The sequence below is a fragment of the Halyomorpha halys genome, unplaced genomic scaffold (assembly GCF_000696795.3).
Source record: "Halyomorpha halys isolate HHAL.00 unplaced genomic scaffold, Hhal_1.1 Scaffold350.1, whole genome shotgun sequence".
NCBI lineage: Eukaryota > Metazoa > Arthropoda > Insecta > Hemiptera > Pentatomidae > Halyomorpha > Halyomorpha halys.
The window spans coordinates 101,087-109,877 of record NW_027107986.1 but is presented as its reverse complement, the minus strand read 5'-3'; positions in this window follow the sequence as shown (position 1 = coordinate 109,877).

Sequence of the window (8,791 nt, the reverse complement as noted above, 5' to 3'; positions counted from 1 at the left end):
CTTTTATTGAAGAATTATTGTACCTTCAATAATTTTTAATGTGCCTAATGCTTTTTTATTTTTTATTTATACCTTGCGTTCGTTAAACTTAGCGTTTGGCGCCTGATATAAGCTGGCAAACATGCCACCTTTGTCTTAACACCCAAATCTATCTCGGGATCGTATCTTAAATTAGTAAAAGATTACGTTTAGAATTTCAATTATATTCTTTATTTTTAAAAAATATTAAAACGTTTTTTAATTATCCAGGAATATGGAATACAATTATATTATCAATTAAATTATTCCACCTAATTATTAGTTTTATATTAATTTTATCATATCTAAAACATTATAATTATTATTAAAAGTTATCTATTTAAAATTTTCTTTAAGAATTTTTTTTAAGGGTCTAATTGACCGTGTAGCAGAAGTAGCGAAAAGTGTCCCGAGTTTTTAGGCCACACACGATGTGTAATTTTGCCATTCCGGATAAAAATGGAAAAACGTACCATTTTTTTTTTATAGTTTTTATCCTGGTGGTTCTAACATATTACACCCTAGTTGAATATTTCCCTTTTTGAATATATGCCGGTATTAAGTGAAGTCATAGTTGTGATTGGTAAAAACCCCATGGTAAATATACTAAAATTTAGATCAACATACAAGAAAAAAATGTTTGGAATAAATTAATATGCCATTTTTGGATGATTTATTGATACTTAAAAAAATGTTGAGACCCATAAAAGATTTTGTCCATTAAAGATCAAGCTTTTCCTCAGCCTCTCAAACTTCTTTTTTTCTCATATTATACATGGTTTATGGTAAGTATGAGCATAATTTATTGCTGACATTTCATTCAAAGTATCTGTAATACTATGGATATTTTTTCAAGTTACACTAAAAATGTTTACGTTTTTTTGTGAATTATGAATTATAAAGTAATGAACTTAGGAATACGTTTACTTTAATATATTGTAAAATATTATCTTGAACGAATTATTACACCAGAATTGAGAATCTAAAGTGGAAAAGATGACAAAAAAGTTCCCCGTTTTGTACTTTTTGTCATAACAGTTCATAATATTAATGTTTCTAGTATCAACAACACTTCAGTCGTCCTATGACGTATAGAGAAAATACGAAAACTATTTTCACTTTTTAATGGATAAGATAGGCTGGGAAAGAATGCTTAAGAGAAATCTTGTGCCTGTACTCTAGAGATTAGAGATTTGCTGAGAATAAGCACATCGTGAACCGTGAATGTTCCTTGCTTGTGGAGCTTTCTTAAGGTAACAACACTCAGGCGTTCTTTTTGAACAATAAACATAATTATCTTCATTGTTAACCGTTAAGTAAATAAATTTGAAAACTTAAGAAATTTAATTGAAGCAATAAGAAATTTATATTTAAGGGAATATCCGTTGTATAACATGTCTCTAACATGTACATTGTATAACATACCTCTAACCAAAGCCTTAAATTACAAAACCACTAGGTCAGATGTCTGAAGAAGCCCAAGAGTCAATGAATAAAGACAGAAGGAGTTCAAGGAGTTGTTTACTCGTAAAAATTCGAGAATAAAAGAAAGAAAGAAGGAAAAAAAAATCATCAGTCTTTCATCATAAAATCCTTGACATAGGATGACATTGGAAAATTCTTAATTTTGTTTATAACAAAGTTGTGAAATTTCATATAAATTTCAGGTCTCTTGTTATTTAATATTTTTAATGCCGTCTTTAATTTAATTTGTTAATTTTTGTGTTTTATTAATATTTTTCTGTTCATTAGGACATTACATAAGTTATTTGTTGTAAAAGTATTACATAATTGCATTATTGTGATGAATTAATAGAAGTTGAAGAAAATTTAGATTAATTAAAAAAAAATGATTTTCATTATTTAAAAGGGTGCGGTAGATAATTCATTTATGTTTCACTATAGCCGAGATTCAGAGCCTCATAAAGTGGATATCCTTAATTGGGTAAAAATCGGGCGGATGACCGTGATTCTGACTAAATCACCTCCTAGCACAACCGCTGGTCTACTAACAGTATTTCTCCAAAAGGTAGCGCACCTCTAACCCTTCATGGGTACGGATTTTTTTATTTTATTATATTTTAATAAACATACATATTTTTTCATATTAACATAAACCAGATTATTAAAAAAATGTAATATACTAGATTTTTAAGATAAAAATGCCTATTTTCGTTAATTTACATTTTAATATTATTAATAAAATTTCATTTCTCAGATTTATAAGGTATATCTACCCAATTATTTTTAATATTAACAATTTATAAAATTAATGTACAAGTTTTATTTACCAATTGTCGAATAATATACTTATTCCCTTCCAAACTTAACGACAGAATTTATTAATGTTACGTTTATAAGAAGGTCGTAGTTAATTAAATACCTACTCGACTTATCACAAACTTTTCATTCAACTTTATTATCACTCTATCTAAATTTATCTAACTTGTATCAATTTTAATTAATTAATCTATGGAAATCGTATATGAGAAAATTCAAAAGTCATGATCTCCATATTTTCAGAGAAGGAAAAGTATTTTTTGCACCTCTGGAGTGAATGCAGTGGCTTACCGCAGACAATGTTGTGGTTGCACATTTCAATAATGTATATTGGATTTTAGGGAATACATTCTTTTTTCTCTCAGGTTGATAGAAAACATTCCATTGAAACTTTCCCAAATCTCGTGCAATAAAATTATATAAACGTATGTATGAATGTGTGTGAATTTATAAATATGCCGAAATAATTGCTTCTCACTAAAACATATACAAATAAGAAGACTCTAAAAAATTAATAATTAAGGGATTTTCCTGTAATATGACTGACTAATGTAGTGTTAAAATAATTTTTGGTGATACTATTGTTAGTTCATTTTATTCTTTAGGAAACACCAAAATACTACGGAAGAGACTAAACCCCTCTACGTCATAATTATTGCAAAAAATCAAACTAAAAATAACCATATAAGGGTAAGGCATATCAAGCCGATGTGATAATTAATTATGTATATGTATATATGATTTTACGCCTTTAAGCAACAATCAACAACAACAACAAAATTCGACTTTCTTTTAACAATTTCTGAATTGAGGGTTTTGTCTTGTGCAAAAGATACTTCTACCTATTTGCAATATTATAATTATTGATTATTAATAGAATTAGTAAAATAAATTACTTATTTAATAAAAAATGAGCTTGAGAAAAAACAAATAATGATGGATATGAAATGATAAAAATGGATGAATAGAGGCTCCAATCTTAAAAATGAAGTTAGATTTCCTACATGATAAGCCACTACAACTTTTACAGCGGATAACTGGGAATGAAATTATGTACATGTTTTTAAAAAATTGAAGTTTCTAGCTCTAATCCGAAGGTTTAAAACTCGAAATAAAAAATTATGATTTTTACCATCCCTTACACCCTTGGTAGATACCATAGTGTCACACAGGTTCTGCTTTTCGATTCCTCTGACTAAAATAGAATGGTAACCTGCAAATAAATTGTAAATAAATCAGTAATATATAATAAATGAACTCTATCGTTTAACGTGAAGCTGTTTGATATATTTTAATTATATTTAAGAAATTATTTTTTAATTAAAGAGTTCTTTGTAAGAACGGAATTCTATATATAATACTTTTCTGGAACAATGAAAATTTTTCCTTTTAAATCTTCTTTTTGTTTTAATTAACTCATCACTTTGATATATTATTACCTTCATTATTATCATATGTTCTTCTTCTTTCTTTCATTTAATTAACTAGACTATTAAAAAATACAGTATAAAAATTTTCTGTTAATTTTTTAAAGATTTATGAACTAATTTTTTTATTAGACGGAATATGTAAAATCCATATTATTTTATATTATATTTTCATCAATAATTATGAATTTTCTATCATTCTAATTATTACTGTATGCTTTTCTAACATATTTTACTAACATCGTTAAATAAAATATTGTTTAATTAAATTAATGCACTAATTAAGATGACATAGATTGAATTGTCATTAATTCTTTTTTCTTGTTTTTTGTTGGTCTTTAAGTACAAAAACAGTGAAGGGAGCTTTTTGCGGTATTATTTCATGAGAGTAAATTTGGTAGCCGAGGTAGTAAGATATATTAGTATGCGCTAGGGGAAGGTTGTGTCTGCTTGCCAAAACTGAATTTACGCAAAATAGAAAAAAAAAAAAAAATGGTGACCTCGCTGTGGTTTATAACTGCTGTCATTTACATACAACATAGAATGAAGTTTTAAAACTACCATCCCTAAAATATTAATGACAGACGAATGGAACTGAACAAAAAATATTTATAAAACAAAATATCTACTAATAAAACAAAACTTTGTGGTTTAATGGAGAAGAACTGTGTTTAATTTTAGTTTTATGATATTAAATTTTTTTTTTCACTTACTTACATATGCAATATATAGTATGAAGCATTGCGATCCAGCAAAATTTCGAGATCGATTCCAATTAACTAAGCCATGGAAAATGTTCTGTATGTCTGAACAGCCTAAATATAAAAAAGAAAAGATGTTCGTTAACTGAAATTACATACAAATACAAGATGGGTATGTGCCTGTGATTTTACAGCAACTTTTTCGATAAAATCGATCAATTGCAAGTGCTAATTTAAAAAATCTTTTTTTTTTTATATTCTATCAATTTTCTCAAAAGCGATTTAATCAAAATCAGACGATTTTGATTAAATTTGGTGAATTCATGTACAATCAAGCGAGCTTTAATATCAGCTAGTTGTTTGATGTCATCATATAAATAGTCTGACAGGCCTTAAATACTGAATTTTGTTTATTTAAAATAATCAACCGCCTTTCAGTGTTAGTTTATAATAATAATAATAAAAGCTTTACGACTCCGAAAGTTCGATGCCAATACCACCAATCGTACTCCACATACATTCGTCCAGCGAAGCCCCTCCCAAGGTAATCCTCTCATCCACCTTTCGGCGTAACCATTGGACGTTTACCCGTCGGTTTTGTGTTGTTGCAGAATTTGAAGGCAAAAAAAATACTGACGGTTATTATTGCCCTCAGATGTTTAGTGTTTATTAATATTTTATCCTTTGTAAAATCCTGAATGCTACTTACGTAGTCACAAATAAAATCATACATAAAGACTTAATGTTCCCTATGTAACCGATCTAGTACGGATCAGATATCATTCCTCCCATTATAAACTAATTAAACTAATATAAAAACTCTAAACCCACTAGTTTCTGACCTTGCTTCCTCTTCTATTTCTGACAATCCTCCATGGCACCTGAAAAGAAGATGGTCATGAGACCTACTAATGTAAAAACGTCATTAGAGTGCTACCGATGGATAGTCTCTCTATACGCCTGTATCACTCCATAATAGCTTACATCCAATTTACTAAATGTATAATTATGTACAGTTGTAAATTTAAATAAAGATAAAATAACAAATTAATATTTTAGGGATTCGCTCGTTATTAAGTCTCACAACCTTATTGTTAATTGTAATAAAAAATGTATAAATATGAACCATGAAATAATATGAACATTCAGTAGAGGAGAAAAAAGGGATATATGTATATATGGATATGGCTGTTTGGAAAGACTGGACAGTCCGATACTGCCGAACTTCCTCGATTCCTCCCAATCGCTATCTTACATACAATTTGACGTGGTTCATTGGTTGTTTTATAGTTTTCTTGGTGGACTCTCATTCCACATATCTTGCCAACTATCTGATGTTTCCTTTATGAGTGGAAGATTTATTTCTTGAGGTGACAGGATGGCAGAGCGAGTCATTGTTTGGCTGCAACTTCTGAGATTTCGTCGCCAGGAATTCCCACGTGGCTTGGCACCTATAGTAAACCAAAAATTTTCCAATTTCGAACTTAATGATATATTTTTACAAAACGTTCTACTGTACTTTTGTCATTAATTTGTTGTACTCATCTTAGGCCCACTGATCAAAAAAGGGTTTTGGCCTACCTTAGGCCGATTTAAGAATTTGGACTTTAATTCTTTTTTTCACATGTTGAATTTTGGGTTTAATTCGTATTAACCAGGATAAAAGAGTATTGAATGAGAAATTGTAAATAATAATAATGTGGTGAAAATTTTCCATAAGGCTTTAGCGGAGAAATTTAAATTATTGTATGTACGGGCGCCATATTACAAGTATAATCCAAGTAGGGTACTTCAAAAAAGCCTTATCAAGCTGTATGGGAACGAATCCATTATTACTCTCCGCACAGTGCACCATAACAAAACAAACATACTCCTCATAAAAAGAAAGCTAATATTATACATATTGCTATTCCAAACAATAATAACATTAGCTCTACTGTCGGTGAGAAGCTTCGGAAATATGAGGAATTGGCGGCCGAACTAAAGGAACTATACGATGTAGAATGTTGAGTGGTAGCGCCAATTATAATATCGACGAATGTGCTGATCCCGAAGTCAAAGGTAGCAGGAAGAGATGGACTGGAATTACCACCTACTAAGAGAGGCTCAACAAGGGGTTCTCTTAGATATATCAAGAATCGTGCGGAAGTTCTTATATGTTTGAATACATTTAAATCTGTATGTGGTTGGACCTTTTTCCCCACCTCAGGTCCACGATTGCGAGGATTAACATTTTATAATAATAAAATCCTCCCCTCCCCTCAACTCTGCATACTTCCGATTTTTCGTCACAGTTTCCATATCTCTTAACTGGAATAGGTGGGTGGTCCTGATTTGTTCTTTACTTATCTTTTTTTATTACTATTAATTTTATTTTTATTTTCTTTCTCAACATTTTTTAAATCTCAACTTACGTCTTTATTTTCCTTCTTTTAGTTTGTTAAATTTTGTTTTCATGTTTAATTTTCTATTTTCAAGTGTTATTACGTCTCCTGTTCATTTTTAACCTGACAATTTACGTAATTTTTTACTCTTTCTTTATGGTTGTCTATTTTATGTTATAACTATTCTAATTTCTTCTTTTTGTATATTCGTAAACGATTATGGGTCTTATAACGTTAACTAGATATCGTATGAAAATAAATTGAGTCTAAAATCACTGAGATCCTCTTATTTTTAAAATAATGGATAGGAAATAAAAATCTTTACATTATTTAGAATTTATTTTGGTTGATTCATAACAGTGACACTTAGTATAAATTTTGAGTGTGCTGATGATTTTCTTACATTCTTCAGTTCTTCTCCTCCTCACCTTATTCAGGAATATCCAATAATATTTTTGGGATTGCTAAAATGGTGTACTATTTTTTACTTGTTTAGATAGTAAATCGGATTAAGATTCTCGTTCATAATTAGTGTTTCTTTATTCAATTTTCTTCCGAACCATGTCTATATGTCTCATTAAATATTAACTTTAATCAATTAGAACTATTCGGAAAGAATAAAAAAAAAATATATTCGGTCAGCCTTACTCAAGTTATTCCAGGTATTCCCATGACAAAATAATTTGTTATTGAAAGCAAATAGGCATAACAGGCGCTGGTATGGGAAATGCCGTGTAATCTTCATTTACAATTGTAATTTTGTAATTTGATCGATCTCAGGGGATTTGACAGGGGGGGGGCGGGTTGGTTCAGGGGGTAAGGATGCCTCAATTTGTCAGAGTTATATTATAGGTTCTTATAATAAATATTTTATATATATTTTAATTATCTTGTTCGAGACTTGTAATTTCAGTAATAGTAAAAAAAAAAAAATTAAATTGTCTAAACCTTCTTTATTAAAACGTATTTCAAATAATTATGTAGAGAAATTATTAAAAATAACTGATTCTATTTGGTTGCATGAAGTAGAAAGTAAAATATTTCAAATGTTCTTGGAAATTAATTTATAAAATTTGGGATGTGAACTTTAAGTTCTCTAAAAATAAGACAAATGTCAGAATAATAAATAAAATTACAATAAATGAAAAAAATTACGTATTTAATTACATAAAAGGATTGCCTGAGGATATAAAAAAGGTCATTTAAAGAATGTGATGTAGAAAATTAATATTTTAATTACTTTAGAATTAAAACATCAATTAAGACTAACATATGACATTCCATGTTTAAATTGTCCAGCTGCATATAAAGTTAAAACCAAGCAATGATTGGGTGAGAGATTATATCAGCATAATAATGAAATAAAAACAAGGAGAAGGATTCATATAAAATAGAATTGGTGCAGCGTGCATCCAAAAATAAACATAGTTTTGATTTTGAAAACACAATCATTTTACACAAAGAAAATGACTTTTAAAAGAATAATACTAACAGCTATTTATTTATCAGAAAACATTAATTATACAGTTAATTTTAAGTCAGACACGAGAAATTTAAAGCAATATGCAGAGATCTTATGTAAAATTAGATTATCACTAAATTTTATAGGCTTTTAATAAGAAAATAGATAAAAATCTAGTGAGAAATAAAATGATAATATACCCAGCCTAGTTGTTAAGGTAAGTTACGTAATAGTGTTTTTATTAGTTAATGATAATAAAATACAAAAATCGCGATAGATAGAAGTTATTAATAAATGCTATAGTGACAAACAGGTAAACTAAAACATAGAATGGCATGGGCGTTGATGACCTCAGGGTTTTACGCCCTTAAGCCCCAGACAACAACAACAACATAGAATGGTGCAAATCTATTAGTGAAGAACTATATTTATATTTTATCGGTTTAATTTAACTGTGAGGAATTGACTAGGGCATAATGAAATGAAAAAATAACTTTATTCTGGGACATATGTCCCCTA